The sequence below is a fragment of the Mercenaria mercenaria genome, chromosome 5 (genome assembly GCF_021730395.1).
Source record: "Mercenaria mercenaria strain notata chromosome 5, MADL_Memer_1, whole genome shotgun sequence".
NCBI lineage: Eukaryota > Metazoa > Mollusca > Bivalvia > Venerida > Veneridae > Mercenaria > Mercenaria mercenaria.
The window spans coordinates 6,371,920-6,391,228 of NC_069365.1; the positions used below are offsets into that span (position 1 = coordinate 6,371,920).

Consider the following 19,309-nt stretch of genomic DNA (forward strand, 5'->3'; position numbering starts at 1 on the left):
CCATTTGTTGTTTTGCCTGTATATCTCTTTTATATATTTGTTTACGTTAAGCAGTATTGATTTGTATGACCTATTATTATGTAAATTTGTGTTTATGCATTAATTAGCAGTTAAACAGATGAAAGTTCTAATAATTTAATTATTTTTGTATGTACTTACAATCCATCTCTACCTAACGTTGGAGCGGTTTTGAATAAGTACTGGGATTTATTACAACTTTCTAATAAATATAGTGTTCAGTACCTTTCTAAATTCAGGCCTATTGTTGCGTACCAGAGACCTACTAGTTTAAATGATATTTCGGTTCATTTTTCTATTACAAGACCAAGTATGAATGGTCAAGTTTCTAAATGTAATAGAGCTCGCTGCTCACATTGTTCGACTATAAATCTACAATTTTTACATCTTCTGCAACTTTGAAAAACTACAGAATTAGAAAGAGTCTTTCATGTAGTTCCAAAAGTGTAATTTATGTTATTACATGTAAAAGGTGTAATTTTTAGTTTGTTGGACAGACCAACCAAATGTGTTCTAAACGCATGAATAGTGACCGATTGGATATAAATAATAATCCAGAGTCTTTATCTAATGTTTCTGAACATTTTAATTCCAACCTTCACACAACTGATGACATTTTTTTATGCCCATAGAACACATAATTGGTGATTGGAAACGTCTACTTTAGTAGTCTTACTGGATGCATGCGTTAGACACGGTTTATCCAAATTGAATGAACTCCAAAAATTTGTACTAATAATTTATTAAGTATTTTTTAATCTTTTTTTTACACTTCTTTTCTGTAAAGTTATTAGAACTATTAGAACTTTTGATATATAAAATACAGTAAATTATAACTGTTAATTTTTTTCCAGACTTTTAATATCCTGTTTGCTATCTGCATTTTCTCTGGAAATAATGTATCTTGAAGTTCATAGATCCTTTACATTGTGCATTTCCTGTATTATATGTATAATGTTTTTGAATGGTAAATTACGCCACGTTTTGACGCAGTTGTTATGACGTCGTGCTCTGCATGACGTCATCAACATTATTCATTGTAAAAATTATAGCCTTGATGAAGGCACTGAAAGCCGAAACTAGTCGGGAATAAATTTAATAACAGTTTGAAATTGTTCTTCCATTTTCTATTACATTGTATATTGTAAATTTGTGTTCTATTTTTTAATTACGGCGGGTGTTTGTCTTGCGTAACGTTACGCCTCACTGCTTATCCGCTTGATATTAGTTTGACAAATTTAATCTCACGGGATTTTTATTGGCAAATTTAGTGTAACGACTTGTACATTCTTTATCTGAAAGTCGTAGTACAAAACAATTCCCTCCCACTCTACCCCGGTTTGATATATTTCATATTAGTTTGACAAGAATTAATCCCACGGGTTTTTCTTGGGCAAATTTAGTGTAACAACATGTACATTCTTTGTACACAACAATTCCCTTCCCACTCTACCCTGGTTTAATATATTTCAGCGGCACAATGTTGAATCATGCCGCTGGACCTTGCTTTTGGCAAATTTACTGCGCCAAACATGTCACGCCGTTTCGAAAATCTACGGTATGCAAAACTGATGATGTGCTAAACTTATTAGATGTACATGTATATGTGTTCAATTAGCCGACGTTAAACTAAATATGCTTGAAATAAAATTTTCAATATAGAATATTAAATATACGTAAGTTAAATATACGTAAGGTCTTTTGTGAGCCAAATCTGTGATGTATTTTCAACTTTATGAAAACCGCCTTAGTGATGATTAAGTCAATATATTCATAATCAAGTGAATCATTTTGTACTCGTGACTTATTTCATGATATTTAACTCCTAAGCATAGTAGCGAGAGTCTTATTCTGTCTTGTTGGTTTTGTAAAACATTGCCCGAGTTATGTGAGCCAAATTTGTATAATGATCCACAGATTATTTGATACGTATTTGAAAGACTTACCGATACAAAGGCAGTACAAAAATAATCACTGTTTTTAGATGGCATTCTTGTAGAAGCAATCCTTACGCTCAGGTGGTCATTTTTACTATTGGTGTTAGCACCAGAGGGTGCACTGACCGTGTGGTCCACGGGTTGACTGTGTTTTATATAAAAATGATTGTTTTCAACTTATCGGCCGTACGGTCATTAGTGATCAGTCGAATGTAGCATTTTATCATATGTACATGTAGGTCCGTACATACTGTTGATAGCATTTGTGGACCACATAGCTACAAACCTCTAACACATTGGTATTTGGTGGTTAGCTCAGTCAATTTTTATTATTATTATTATTATTAATATACCACATTTATATAGCACTCTTTTTAGGCACATGTACACGTTCAAAATTGCTTTACAGAATACATTGCAAAAAATACAGTTACGAAGTCAACACAATAAAAATGCATTTTTACATTGACAAAAACATATAGATAAAACAAAACAAGACAAACATATATAAACATCTAGAAGAACTTAACTGACCCTATGATAAAATACTGTTCTACGCTGTGACATAAAAAGAAAAAAAAATTGGTCAGTTTGTGAATGTTATACAAATAAGTGGACTTTTAGGAGGCTTTTGAAACAGCTTCCGTAACGGGAAGGGAGTTCCAAAACTTGGGATCATTGAACGAAATGCTCTGGGCCAACCAGTGACAGCGTGTCTTGTGATCTTAGGTTTCTTAACGGTGCATATACTTATGTCAAATCCTTTGTATACTTTTGTAATATAATTGTGACGTGGATGGTTTTAAATCAATTGTAACAGCTTCTGCTATAACTCCTTCCCTAGCATTCGTGTCGTAATGCATGTACATGTGCAAAAAATCTTTATATACAAACTAACAAGAACTCGGGGGACTTAGCTTGTTTCCGACTTTGCTTTGTATTTTGCCTCGTTTTCTCTATAGTAAGAATAACCAGAACCTTTAGTTCCTAAAGGTCTTGTATATTCTGAGCTTATTATGATGTTTTTTGCATGGTTTCGTTGTGATGTTGCTTCTGTGCATCTAAGCACGGGCAATGTCATTCATATTATCAGTCTCCTACTGGTTGAAAACAAGTTTCAACTATAGAATGGCGCTTTTCCGTCCGCCCGTCCGTCTGTCCGTCCGTCATTCTGTCATTTCGTCCGTCCGTCCGCTATTTTTTGGTTCATAACTCTGTCATTCATCAAGGGATTTTAATTTTACTTGGCACAAATATTTCCCAGTAAGACAACGTGTCATGCGCAAAAGCCGAACTCCTAGCTTAAAGGTCACGGTCACACTTGGAAATCAAAGGTCAACATTTCTTCCTGTCCAGTGTGTAACTCAACAATGCACAAAGGGATTTTAATATGACTTGTCATAAATGTACCCCATAATAAGACGAAGAGTCATGTACAACTTTCAGATCCGTAGCTTAAACGTAGGTCACATTTGGTAGTCAAATGTTAACATGACATGAACCGGGTCTGCCTCGTTTCCGGTCCAGAACTCTGTCATCCATCAAAGGATTACAGTATAACTTGGCATAAATGTTCCCCATAATTAGTCAACGTGTCATCTAGAACCCTAGCTCAAAGGTCAAGGTCACACTTGGGGATCAAAGGTCATAAGGGCTTTTTGCTGCCCGGTCCATAACTTTGTCATGCAAAACAGGATTCAAATATCAATAAGAGACGACGTGTCGTGCGCAAAGCCCGGACTCCTAGCTTGAAGGTCAAGTTCACAGTTAAGGTTAAGAGGGTTTTCTCTGTCTGGGCTGTAATTCAACCATCCATAAAGGGATATTGATATTTCTAGGCACAAATGTACACTATAATAAGACGACATGTCATGCACAACACTCATACCCCTAGCCCAGAGGTCAAGGTTATACATAGAGGTCAAAGGTCAAGAGGGTGTTTCTTTTCTGTCTGGGCTGTAACTCAACAATTCATACAGTGAGTTTAATAATACTTGGTACAAATATTCACCATAATAAGGTGATGTGTCGTCGGAACACACAGGCTCGTACTAGTATCTCAAAGGTTAAGGTCACACTTGAAGGTCAAAAGTCAACATCGATCTTTTCCTGTCCCGTCTGTAAAATACTTTAATATAAGTTAATGTGTTATATGGACCCATTTAAAAATGTTGGTATAGTTTCTTCAGAATTTCTTCTCTTTAATTTGATGATTTCTTACATTTTGTCTCACATTTTCCCACAATTTCATTTTGAAATGTTATCAGAAACGATATTAAATATTTTTTATATTTATAGATATCATAAGCAATCAACGACTTTAAATATTTATATACGCAAATTTTAATTTTCATGTTATAACATGTATTATATACTATACAAAACTGTTTATACGTCATTGATAGATATCAGATAAATATGTTACACTGCAGTAGAGAAAATAAGCCTTCCACTAGGGGACACTGTATTGCATGGCAATACTTCATTTAAATATTTTCTATATACCATGTTATATATTCACAACATGCCATTTTTGTCATTTGAAAATTTATAATAAAGTCAAAGCCTAATCACACATAATCTTGTTTGGTTATTTGTTATATTACTCGGTCTTAATAAGTGATGAACTCTTTTAATACATTTTCACTGCAAAAACATGGTTGTGACATCGGATATTAATGGAACTTATGTAGCTCCTTCTCATTAACAAGTACAGTCAAACCCGTGCTGTAGACAACCTCCCAATAAATGACATAAACCTGCCTACAAAAGGCACTATTATCTCTTTTCATTTAACCAAACAAAAAGTTAATTTACCTGTCTTGAGAGACCACTAGCATTTTCATTTCCCAAAGGTGGTCTTTGAAAACTGGTTTCATGTATATATGAATATCCCAGCACCCACCAAATTGCAATGAATTAAAAAAAAACACCTCTTACTATGTTTTTTTTTATCATTTCATCAGACTCAGAAATGCAAAGTAATTGCTTTGGCGTGAACTGAGTACTGCTGGCGTGTTAAATCATCTAGTCTGAACGCACCAATACCATTTCAAGAGTTCAGTACTCATTTATTTTTGCGCTTGTTAAAGATAGGACCTGAATGAACTTTTTTACAGTAAAGACAAAGTTGAATAGATTTCTAGTATTTTAAGTATGTTTTAATTTCAAGCGAAGCAATTAACTACATCACCACTGTTTACAATTGTGTAGTTCTGTCAAAGAAGAAATAAACATGGATTCAGTTCAAATGCATCCGGTCATACGTCCCCAACAAACACACATATTAACTGAAGGATAATTAAAATTTCATGTTGTTGTTATTTTTCATACGTACAAACAACATTTTAATAGTTTTCAGTTTATATGTTATCGATCATAAGTTTCAGTTAATATAAGCACCCTATATACAAAACATATCCTGGTAACATAGTTTGACGTTGTTATGCAATGTTCAGACAACTGAGCTCCCGACATATGCTTATTTGTAATCTACTTCCTACTAAACACAAATTTATTTAACTCTTATTGAATTAAAGTCTCCTTTTTCAGTACCTTAAACAATAAACCCAGATTCCAGTTATACAATGAATGCGCAGCATGGTGATGCTCCTACTGCACAAATAAACTGTCATATTTCTATTCTTAGACTAGAGGTTCATAAAGCAGTCTTAAAAGAGCAGGAAAAAATAAAACCTATGGTTTTTATGGTATTCCTTATAAAATATTTAAAAATAATGTAGCTATAACAGTCTTACATAGACTTTAATGTCCTGCTTATGTGTGTGCGTGTGTGTGCTTGTGCGTCTGTGTGTCTTTGGCGATATCGTACAGTGTTGATGTATCTTACTTGTCTGTTTGTTTATCTATGTAAGTTAGTTATATGTGTGTTTGCTTGTGCGTGAACGTGTGTGTCTTTTGTACGTGAGTGTCTGCGCTGATGTGGTTTACGTTGTTGGGTAACTGTGATTAAATAACATCATTCCCTTTTTAATATTCATTCTTTTCCACTTTTCCTTTTATACCCCCACCTCCTTCTACCCCTTACCCCTTCCTCTGCCTTTTTCTATATTTTGCATAAAATTAAAATGCACTTGTTGGGCTTTTGAAGCAACCGTCTATAATATTTTTCCGTTACAGCTTCTTTTTGTTGTGGGCCTACTTTGCAAAAACGTGGCTCTGTGGCTGTGTTTATGGTGCTCTGTGCTTCCGAGAAATCTACCCTTACCTTTTATCTTCTGTTTTGATACAAGTAAAATTCTCACTGATTGGGGAAAAGGTATGATCAATCCCAAAATCACGTATAACTGATCCTAGAAATCCAATGTCTAACATAGGTATAACTTTAGCACCAGACATATACAAAGTATACTGTTCTGTGTTAAACAGTAGACTGTCTGAATGGTTAGAAAGTAATAATTTGTTATGTGATGAGCAAAATGGCTTCAGAAAAGAGAGAGGTACAACTGACCATTTGTCAAGTTTAACCTCTATTATTGAGTCTAGATTAAAAAAAGAAGTATGCAACATTTGTGGCTTATATAAACTTCAAAAAGGCATATGACACCATTGACCGGTCTCTGTTATGGAGTCGCTTGGCTCATCTTGGTGTTAATAATAAAATATTGAGGGCCATTGTATGTTTCCTTCATGATAATGTGAAGTCTTGCATAAAGTTGATGGATACATGTCCGACTGGTTTGACGTTATAGTCGGAGTACGTCAGTGGTGTATATTTTCACCGGTTTTATTCAACTTCTTCATAAATGATTTGTCTTTTAGATCTTGGCATTGATATTGGTGACGACAAAAACTATCCATTTTGTTTTGTGCTGACTATGTTGTTTTACTTGCTAAAGATGAGCTTTGTTTACAGTCTATGTTAAAAACTTTGTGTGATTGGTGTGATGTAAACCACATAACTATTAATACTCAGAAAGAGTAAATTTATGCATTTAAGAACAACTTCTATGCCTCAGTCACAGTTTGTGCTTAAATGTAAAATAATGTATTTTAGTATACTGATAAATATATCTTAGGATCACTTTGAACGAATTTCTAGACTATAATGTAACTGCAAAGTTTGTGTCATAGGCAGCTGGTAGAGCGTGAAGACTGCTTATTGCAAAATTTAAAAGCATAGGTGGTATGCTTTACAATGTCTATACCAAGTTGTATGATTCTCTTGTCTGGCCGGTAATTACGTATGGAGCCTCGATTTGGGGCACTAAAAGATTCACATGTATTGATGCATACAGAATAGAGCAATGCGTTTTTTCTTAGGGACAGGCAGGTACACATCAAATGCCGCAGTTACTGGTGAAATGAGCAGGGATTGCACGTTTTTTCCTTAACAGTTAAGATGTGTAGTTAATTTGTGGTGTAGATTCTTTAGAATGAATAATAGCAGAACAAATAAATTGGTTTTTAATCATTATCAAACAATGAACGGAAGAAATTGTAAACACTAGAATTTTATTGTAAGAGTACTACTTAGAAAATATAATTGTTCTTAATATATAGGTACAGAAAATGTTCATTTGTACAAAAATGAACTGTTGGATATAATACAAGAACACAATGAATATGTATATCAGTGGATGGAATCACTCCATACATTAAACAGTTCAAAAGGCACTGGGCTTAATCAATTAAGAACGTATAGAAATTTTTAATTTGCATACGAAACTGCACAATATGTTGAAGAGCTAATGCCGAAATTTCACTGTGGGGTCGCACCAATTTAGTTGGCTTATGTGGACATCATAAATGAAGTGTTTAATAAAGCAACAGACATATGTATTGGGCTTCCAAATTTATTATATGAGCATAAATTGTCTTTTATTCTACCTAATACTGATATCGTCAAAACCGCTGCAAAATCCTGCCATTCAATGTTAGATAATAGAACAAAATGTTTGTATCACTGTCAGTAATCATGGTGTTTGATCTGTTTAAGTTAAACAGAAGTGGGTTGTACGGGCTTTGTGTTGTCTTGCTCCACACAAGCCTCTGTTGTTCTGTTTATCTTAGAAGGATCCAATAACAAACATCTATATAAGGCAGAGTTATAGATTTTAAAAAGTACATACAGGTAAATTGTTTAATTGTATTGTATGTAAATGGTATTACTTAATAGCATTATATATAACTCTAAGGAACACATTTACTACACTTAGGTTAATATACTTGCTGTGTTAGCTGGTATATTCATACCACTTTTTAAGCTGATAGGAATTTTAGTGTATATAAATGTAAACAACCACTTTTACAGAAAATTATAAATGAAAGTTTTTATCTTAGTCCAGATTATCATCACTAACCAGTTCACCGTTGATCTGATCATGTATGATATTTGCTTTTTGAAGACAGTTTTAAAGGATAGCGAAGGTAATCTGACTTTTATGAAATGCAATTAGTCTATGAACGTGCAGTGATATTATTATGTTTCCTATAATTCATTTATTGAATGACCAATAACGTTAAATACGTTCGTTATATATATAAATACATAATTATCATGTGCATTATGAAAGTTTTAACATGTTTATGGTAATGAGACTTAAATAAACTATCAAACTATACCATACATTACATTTATACACAACTTTCACATTAAAAGTACCTAAATACTTTAAAAGAAACAATACAGTACCTTAAAATTAAATTCCGTACTATTCGGATGCAATTAATTGACTGCACAAATAGACAGGGACAGAAGTGTAAGGTAAAAATACACATAGCCCATATAGAATGTTATGATTATGACTTAAAATTGTTTTTAAAATACCAACTGCGAAGTGAGTATATGCCATTTTGTCTCTTAACTCTTACGCGATTTTAACCAGTAGATGAGTGTTTGCTACACTGTGTTATACATTTGAACAATATCTGGCCTAAAGATTAAGTTCAGCCTAAAATGATATTTCTTCATCGGGTAAATGCATCAAGATTAAGTTTAATCGCTTACCATAGAACTACACAGAAACAGAACAACAATTAAACAGTTTATACTAAAAAAGATTTTTAGTTGGAGTTAATTCGTTTTGCTTTAAAAGAAAGTGAATCTATTGATAAAAGATAGACAAGTACATTAGTCCGAAAACACAAAGCGATTTTACCGGATAGTAATACATATGACACTTTTTTGTGCATGTGTATTTTGTTGTATTCGGTTAATCATACATACTTAAATATGTTATTAAATAAAACATTTGTGTACTTCTAGCATTTTAACCATGACGGGTAGGAATACCATTTTTTTCAGGTAGCTTATTATTCATTGTTTGAATGTTTAATTCCTTGTACACGGATTTAGAAGATAGCATTGTTTATGTGGATTAAAGAATCTCTATGATTTCAAATGTATACGATAGCTATTCAAGTAAGAGTGTGCACAAACCGCTAAGGGTAATGGAATGTCTGTATAAACAGGTCGATCCTAGGTTGTAACTGACCAATCAGTACTGTGTTTTAGGTGTGAACAACTTTTACACACAATGTAGAACTTTTTGCATGACACAACTGAGAAAACTTTGTTCTTAATTTTATAACATGGTTTACATATTGCGTCTCTAAGTGAACGCAACGAAATGTCAGCATAATGTATCAGCAAATGTGTGTGACTTACAAATTGAGCCCTTCTAAATAGTTTTCATAGTCCGTATAGACGCTGTGTGTTATCACTAATATGAGTGTTTTTATCCTTTCGGAAAGATACTGACTTGATGAAATATACAAAAGCAGAGACTTTATTAAACTACTGGTATAGTTATTGTAGTCGCTATATTTTACAATAACTATGACCTGGTTGTTAAGTTGTGTTTATTGTATGTATATATGCATGACGAGAAACAGTTTAAGTCAATAAGATATTCTTCTTCTTCTTTATTATGTTCACTGGTGTGGAGGTTTGCGGTGTTATTGTAAGCTGTCTTGTTTGTTACACCTATGTAAATAGTATACGTATCCTAAAATTGGCCTTTTGCAGAAGCTGGTCATCGGCCCGTATATTACGACACTGTTCAACATAATAACCAAGACTGGCACACCTGTGGCTATAACCTTATTTCGACACATTGAGTTCAGATACATGTAAATAGTACAGTTTTGTTACTGCAACATGTAATGTGATGTTAATTCAGTAAGATCTACTAAACCCATGAATACGTGAATCTAACAGTGATTTACTCATACCACGTGACGTACTTAAGTGAGTGATTTTAGTTAGGATAGTATGATGCATGATATTCAAAGGCCGTTTTCGACTGTCATAATATGTAATAATTCTATTTATTAATTTCAACTAATAAGCACATCTGTACTAAAGCGCACGATAACCTATGAATGTACACATAGTCCCTTGTTTTCATACACGTTTTAATCATGCTGAATAACGCACACATTGGAAGAAGTCCCGAAACATATGTTTAATTGTACACTGTTAAATACACCTATTGGCATCATTTTAAACTTTTATTAATGTTAGTAAATATAATTTTTTCAAAAACAACTTTTCACCAAACCATGTGTATCTGATAACTAAAATATGGCTACGAAAATGAATAGTGCTTACACTTTTATGTTTCATTAAGAAACAGGATAGTATTTTGTATTTGTTTTTATTATTAGTTATTTTTATCTAACATGGTTATGAAGCATTGTGTTGTCCGGTTTAAGGTCAAACGGACACAAACATAGGTCATATGGTGACAACCCCAGCTTTTGATGGTGGCGGAAGACCTTGGTGACTACCCTGACCTTGTTTCAGGCATGGTATGGGTAGAATCACTTTTCTGAGTTAAACCTTAACTAAAGCGAAATGAACATGAATAGTCTACATAGCAAATAAAACAAAATGTTTGTCTAGTGTGTGTTAACCAGGCGAAAGTGTTAATGAAACTTTAGGAAAATGTTGTAAAATATAAAGTGTTAATCAAGCTTAGGTAGGGTTTCATCTTTACGCAGGGGCTTGAAAATAAATTAGGCCCTGTCTTAGGATTTAAAGATTAGTTTTAGGCCTTCTATTACTTAAATATTACAAGGCGTAATTGAAAGGTAACATTCAATTTGCAGATTGAAAATATAGTACGCTGTGCAATGTCGGGCATTCTTAACTTGGTCATCCGCGACAAATGAATTATCTGATGTCAAAGTGTTACAGAACAATGTTCTTAAAAAACACACTGTCCACTTTGGACAAGAAACTGTGTTGTTCATTATCTATTTGATTTAGACCAGTATAACTATCAGCTTTGTGTATGATAAATACAGTGTGAATACACACACGGTTTGGTGCTGCACTCATGTTTACACATTCATATATATATATACAGAGAGAGAGAGAGAGAGAGAGAGAGAGAGAGATGACCCATTTAGAAAACTGTTTCATTTAGAATCGGTTTGTATTTACATAAACAAGGACCAAGTTGCCAGCTCCATAAAGCTCAGTTTCGAATTATAATACACGAACAGGCTATTAAGTTATGATTTAGTATGACTCACTTTCAAATACATGTGTAAGTAGGACTTTAATTCAGCAAATCACAAAAGGCCAAACAACCGGAATTTAACAATAGACAACAGGTCAATAATTTAGAGTTTCACTTTCAAGTCTTCAAAGCAATAAATATCCATGAACAAACCTCATGAATATTTATTTGACATGAAATGTTTACATAGATTGACATTACAAAATCACTCTTTAAGTGGCCACCACGCTGTTGTCAATATTTGACATGAACAAAATAAATACTCAGCAATTAATTAAACTTGGATTGATTAATTGCTATGCAATTTTCCTTCTCGCGGCCAACAGTCGGTCATACTGTCTCTAACCATATTGCAATTGAGCGCAAGAATTTAATAATTCCGTATTGATCGACTTTTGTCTTTTCCCGTCCTGTTTGTTTGTTAAATTAAAAGACAATTATCAGTATAGTTAAGAAACAGGATATTTATTTCAAAATTTTCATCACGTGAAATTTATTCTATATCATCTTTGAAGTTTTAAATTATGTGAACATTTCTTGCTGATATTTAAAAAAAAGATACTCGACTCGATATATTATCACTGTTTTATACAAGGTAATACGCAATAATTGAAATGGGGTTATTAACCTAAATCAGTCTAGTAAGGCTATTGATACATTAGGGCTACTTAATTAAAAATGATTTTCATTTTAAATAATTTCAAACTGAGTTTATACTAATGCGTAATCCTAAACGTAAAATGTACATTTATTATCGTCAATTTAATATTATATCCGGGTGACCTCTGATGCCGAAAGTACAGAACACCACAAAACTGAAACCTCTATTCAATTCGATGCAAAATAAATATGTCGACCAGTACAATTTTCTAAATGATTGAATTAAAAGGTTAATTGTTAGAAAGATATGCTAAGTTTGTATATTTTTAAAGCAATTTCTTTAAACAGATTTATTTACCAGATCTAATAGCAAACAATTCGATTTGCGAAACATTAACAATGGCCGACGTCTATTTATTTCCGAAATCCATCGTCGTTCCTCGGATTTAATCACTCTGTAGGCACTCTGTACAGGCCTTTGGTTGGAGATAAATTATTATTGCCGTTATTAATTTCTCTTTGAGCAAATTTATCCTATGCAGACCGTTTCTTTGGTAGTTTATTTTGCACATATTGCCGTATATAGACTATAAATACCTGGCTTCCATCTAGCCATACACTTGAGAAAAAATCTTCATAACAGAAATACTATATTCTGCGTTTTAGAATGGAATAGGTGTTATGTTTTATTAAATGATATCCATGTTTTGTTCATTAAATTTCTTTTCTGTTTGTCGGATTACATACGAATTTGCTTAGATGGATGAAAATATCACATAATGTGGAGAACTTCAACAGTAAGACACTTATTCATACATCTAGGTCAAATGTTTCTATAACCTAATGAAAGCGTTTTAGATTTTTTTTATTCCTGCATTAGTTAACACACACTTTTGTTTATTCATTTTTTTCATAATTCATAATTACCCGTTTGAAATGTTCGAAATGATTCTCCTACTTGCGACATTAACGTCAGCTTAAATAGAATGATTTGAGTAATTCTGTTTTAGAACATTTGTAAAATTATAAAGCCAATTCATTGTTTTTCCTCCGATTTCGAACCAAATTACAAATCATTTCCACACCAAAACGTCAAAAAAATCTTTGTTTTTTACGCATCAGTAAATAAACGATATTCGATTATTCTATTTTTATCAAAAATCTGTCCAAAAACACTTTAGTATTAACCTTTGTTTGTATCGATAGTATCATTATTGGTAATCGTCTTTTTAAAGCATAATTCTTTTTTTAATAGTTCTAGATAAATTTGTATTCTTATATATTTTCTAAGAACTAGTCAAACAACATTTCACTAACAGAAAGTTACTAAATTTCTTTCGCGTTACACTCTGGCTATGTATTCACATACTAAAATTATTATTTCTAGGAAGTGGTTGATAAATGTTGAAAGAACTTGTTGCCAGACCCATTTACTTGAATGTATTATATCCTTTCTGTTAATTTACACATTTATCGGTTATAAAATATGTTCAGGTGAGAAGTAGAAATAATGTCGAAGCTGCAATTAACAGTACTTTACGTTGGGTCTAAGATTTTGTCAGAGATACGGACATTCGATATTTTGGTAGATTATTCTGCCCGTCTATCTTAAGTTCCAATTATATTCATAGATATGCAATACCCTAGTGGTGTAATGTTCATGGACTTGTGATTATTTTCCTGCAAGGTGGAACAGTAGGACATGAAACCGAAACACTAGCTTTTAGACACAGAAATAGCAAACATAATAGTAGTTCCATTCTCAGTTTCGTTTTGCTTCATTAACTTCTTTGCAATATCTTGTTGTCATGTAATAACTGTATCGTATAATTTGTCACTTGGTCTATACACAACCGGTACAATTTTGATTTCAGTTTTTTGTTGATTACACAGTGATTTTATGAGTGTATAACCTCCGCATTCATAGAGCTATGTTCATCATTGAAATGTAGGCTATGGACATTCAAAAAGGTCACTGGAATGAACTGCAGTCTGTTTTATAAAATAAGACTATTAGCGGCCTGTACTGGTTCTTCCCAGGAAAGACGGCTTCGCGTGCATCGCACTATACACCGGGCACGTTAAAGAACCAGACTGTCTATTCGCAAAGAGCTAGGCTAAGTGCCGGACAAGTCTGTATCTAAAAAGGATTTCTCTCTATATGTTCTGGGGGCTTTATCTTATTCTGTCCCTCTGGTCAGATCGCTCTGTGTCTGTACCAGTAGAGGATGAATTTCGCGCCCTGTGTGGCTGCGTTTGCTATATGTAAAGCGCCTTTGAACGTGTCTATCATGAAAAGGGCGCTATATAAATCTGGTATAGTAATAATAATACTGATAATAATAATAATAAAAGACTAAATGCCTTTCCAATTCTGCACCTACATCCTATTTTTAGCGGAACGCCCATTAACAGAAGTTGTGGAATATTGTTTTATGCATGTCAATTTCAACCAAATTTGCATATAAATAACAATAAGCAAGAAGCAGACGGACATAAAAACTCCATTTAGTGATAATATGGAAAAACCTAGTTTGCAAAGGGCTAAATGCATAAAAGGATAAGAATTGATTGCATTATGTTTGTGCTATGGGAGGAGGGGGAGGCCGGGGAATGGGATTGTATTTAAGAGCCAGGATGTGTTTATGTTTTGTATGAAAATCAGATTTTAAAGACCAGAATTTAGTTTACAGAGCGGAGCAAAGATATTTTCTTTCTTTTTTTAAAGTAAGTTGCTTCTTATTTTTACAATTGTGATATACAAAAAGCCCAATCGCTCTAAATCTGTGATTTATGTATTATCATATATAATACGTATGGACAATTTTGAAATTTGTGAACGCAAAATTGTAATTTAACACTGAAATATGGTCGTCCGTTACTGTAAGTTTAAATTATATAAATAATTAATGCCTAAAAATGTATGAGCTACCATGGGGCACAGCAGTCCACAAATTAACACTCGGGAACAAATCAGGGACGTCCGTGCGCCTGTTACCCCGTAATAATTTTGAATTCTAGAACGGCTGTTGTGTATTTCCGCTCCTATTTGGAGATATAATCCCCTCCCTTTTGAATAGAATATGGTTGTGAACATCATTTGCAGGCTAAGGGTCTAAATTAGGGTATACTACGGACAATTCGCCAAGTGATGTTTGTCTGGCGAATTTTAACACTGAAATATGATCGTAAGTTACCCTATATTCAAGTTGGTTAATGACAAATTAGTCCCAAGAAAAATATACAGGTCATTCTAAATTCATTTGTAGTTCTTCATATCGGCCTCATAAAATTTAATTTCTGAGGAAAAAAATAAATTAACTCGCTTGCATGTACAGAAAAAAAATGGGAAAAAAGAAACCAAAAAAAAACAACAAAAAAAACAACAAACAAGCAAAAAAAAAAACAACAAAACATTTAGACTGTACTGCTGAACAATAACATCAGTGTTATTGATAAATAGATTTAAATACCATATCTTGACTTAGATACAAATATGGCTACTGGTTTTCGAGCTATTTCTATTCTCTGAAAAGTTGATATCTGAGTTTGAAGCAGTTTACTTAGACTTGAAACAACAATGGAGTATTACCATAAACTATACTCCATTCACAGTCTTCCAAAAGAGATGGCAGTTATCATAACTTTACGGAAATTATCACTTTGTACAGAAACTTTTCAATTAAGAGCTAAAACTCTGTAGGGACATTTCTTGAAAAATATATCCTAAAGTTAAAAAAAAAACATATTCGTCTAAACAAAATAACTGCACCTGAATATTCAATAAAAGATTCCATAAAAGCTAATTTATAGGTCTTGTCTTTGGTGAAATGCCTATTGGAACTCTGTGTTGTACAAATTACAATTTTTACAATTTTATTGTTTATCAAAATGTTACATGTATAACAATTCAAATAGTATATACATATTCCTGCACACGTAATAAAAATAGAGAGCATCATTTGTTATAGGCCTACACCCAGTCAAATATGTGTTATGAGACACTGGTCGGATTTACACTGCCGTGAGTATATATTGGTAGGTTATAAGATCATATTATTTGTGTTGCACAATAATTGTTCTTCTAAATATTCTTCATATAATATTATATAAATTTCGAAAAGATAGGTACAAAATTATCCAAGACAGTATACATTGTAAAGACATGAATGTTAACAAAAGAAAGTTGTGCATGTGCACATTTAACATCGAATTCAGTCAGTAAGAATAGAATCATTGCTCCTGCATTTGACAAAATGGCATTTTTAGTTTTTATAACAAAATAGATGCCATATTTTAACAGTAACAAACTACTCCGTGAATTTGTATTTATCAGTGTCTGCCATTTCTGTTTACTACGATTATATCTGTAGATACAAAACATCAGAGCAAATATTGCTGAAATCGTAGATGATCTTTATGTATGCATACCATATGCACGACAATTAATTTCAACCTGTGTTTTAGAGGACAAATGTATATATTTCTTTTCAAACATTTGCATAAGTATGTAACTTATAGATAATCTGAGTATATATATATATATATCACTTTCGTAGACATGTGTACGCTATAAATTGTTGTTTTTTTTTTTTCGTTTTTTTTTTTGGGGGGGGGGGGTGGAAATCTTAAAACAGTTAAGATAAGTATAAAAAAAAATATGATAACATATAATCCGCTTGCTCGAAAAAATGTACCGGCCTCTAAAAATGTCAAAGCTTTAAAAACATACTTAAAACGAATTTCGCTCGCTCGCTCTAATTTAAAAAAAAATCCGAAGAATTATTAATCAATTTAGAGTGGCTTTATGAACTTTTATTAGGGTGTAAGTCCAATGTAGGAAGTGGTACCATAGATGATTTGGAAAAAATTAAATGTAAAATTATGGATTTTAGTGAGTTTTTAGGATAATATTGTCCTATCTTTTACGTCAAAGTATATTGTATATTGTATATCTTAAAATTCACATATTAAGAATATCTATAAAACAAAGCAGTCAAAATAACACCATACATCTTTAATACTTTCAAATCAATCCGCCGCTTTTCTTCAGCAATTTTCAATATTTATTTGAACGTCGAGAGAAATTGTGATGTACTCTTTTTCAGTTAATTAGGATCAAGATATTTAAAGGCATCCAAAGTTTGACTAGAATTATGATCTTTCTTTGAAATTAAAGTTTGGTCATATTATGAACATTAGAACATGAGTTTATGTTTACAAACTATCTTGAAAACGCCAAAAAGTCAAGAAAGAAAAACATGCCCAAGTCGGGAATCGAACCTTGGGGCGACGCAACAATAAACATTTCCTGCGATCTTGGCCAATGTCGTACACGATTGTACAATACAAAGCTTTATAATTAAAGCAGTTTACCTCCGGTACCCCGTTACAAACGCTTGTCAATTATCTATGAAAAAAAAGTAAAAACAACTAATTCTTGTGTTTCTATAAGTTATAATCTGTCAGTTTTAAGGCATTTTTAAGAAATATAGCAGTAATATTCTGATTTCTAAAAATACCATTTTGTTGTTGTACTATCTGGAGGTCAGTGCCTTTAATATGTTGATTATTTCACAAGTAAATCCATAGGCAGTTTTTTTTTGTTAATAAAATTCAAGTATATATAGTGATATCAGATTCGAATGCAATGTGTTTCATCATTTGTCTATAATGCAAAAACGGACATAAAAAGACTCCTTGATCCAAAAAAATCAAAATTGATAACAACACAAGGTCTGCGTCATTAAATAATACAAACGAAATCAGATAGTTTCCTTTTTACTTTTCTAAATGCTCGTATTTGAAGAACTATGAAAAATTAATTGTTTAGATTTTAAGGGAATGTGTACTTTAAAAGAAGAGAAAAACGACGCATATTTGAAAAATGTAGGGAGATTTTTATATGATGGTATGAATAAAAATGCACCGTACGTTTTCATTCAAATTCGTGCGGACTTGTTTTTCCATAAAGTAATACTATATACATGTATGTCTTTTTAGCACTCGATACACATTTTAAACGAAATTAGTATCAAATTAAAGCATTGTAGTATTTTTGAAAATTATTTAAAGACCAAGGACTCAGTAGCTTTATGTTACCACGGTGGTTTATGTAGACATGCATGCTTTCAATAGGATACACAAATTTGATAAGATTTACAGTAAGTGTATGTCACGGTACGGACTTGGTTACGTTAGAGGAGAGGATGTGTCAGGCAGCCGGTTAGCTCAGTCGGTAGAGCACTCGCCCTGTAAGCGTGGGGTCCCGGGTTCGGGTCCCTGACTGACTGCACATCTTTCTCACCCTGTGACATTTAGCGCCCAACATGTGATCGTGGCATGCTTGCTTGGTCAGTCTTACGACGCTTGCAATAGTATGTACCTCCGGAATGCGAGGACGAATTTCCCATTTGTGGGGGGGGGGGGGGTGTCACGGTGCAGACTTGGTCACGTTAGAGGAGAGGATATGTCAGGCAGCCAGTTAGCTCAGTCGGTAGAGCACTCGCCCTATAAGCGAGGGGTCCGGGTTCGAGCCCCGGACTGACTGCACATCTTTCGCACCCTGTGACATTTAGCGCCCAACACGGGATCGTGGCATGCTTGCTTGGTCAGTGTTACGACGCTTGCAATAGTATGTACCTCCGGAATGCGAGGACGAATTTCCCATTTGTAAGGGTGTATGTCACGGTGCGGACTTGGTCACGTTAGAGGAGAGGATATGTAAGGCAGCCGGTTAGCTCAGCCGGTAAAGCACCCACTCTGTAAGCGAGGGGTCCCGGGTGCGAGCCCCGGACTGACTGCACATTTTTTTCACCCTGTGACATGTACTTTTGACAAAAGATTGTTTATATGGTATAGAAGTGAATGGGTTTTTCTTGTACTGTAAAATATACCGAAATTAAACTAAATTCAAATATGATATATCAAAGCTGATAATTTATGAAAAGGCAGGAGAGTCTCCGATATTGCTGGATTGTCAGATTCTTTTATTTTACTGCATTATCACGATTTGATTACAAATAAATTTAATTAAGATTTTAGTCATCTTGGGTCTATTTATTAATATGTCCCTGTGTAATTTCAATAATTGTTGAACATGTACTAACATCCACGTACTAAAATCAATTGTTTTCCACACTAACTTTTAAATTTTATATCTGATGAGTGACGACACTGTTTTCGTCATTTAGTTAATGTGTGTCCTCGTGTTAAATTCATTAACTGTAATCAATTTTGCTGTAACTAAGGAACACTTTCATA

The 19,309-nt window shown here is 33.3% G+C and overlaps 1 protein-coding gene and 1 non-coding gene across 2 annotated transcripts in view; one reads left to right on the forward strand and one right to left on the reverse strand.

Annotated features, from left to right (window-relative positions):
* The window catches only part of LOC123556351 (pancreas/duodenum homeobox protein 1-like), a 31,558-nt gene that overhangs the window by 7,238 nt on the left and 5,011 nt on the right, over nt 1-19,309 (reverse strand). The gene's annotated exons all lie outside the window — the stretch shown is intronic.
* Nucleotides 18,525-18,596, forward strand: Trnai-uau (transfer RNA isoleucine (anticodon UAU)). Its single transcript has one exon. It is a non-coding gene; the product is annotated as a tRNA-Ile (tRNA).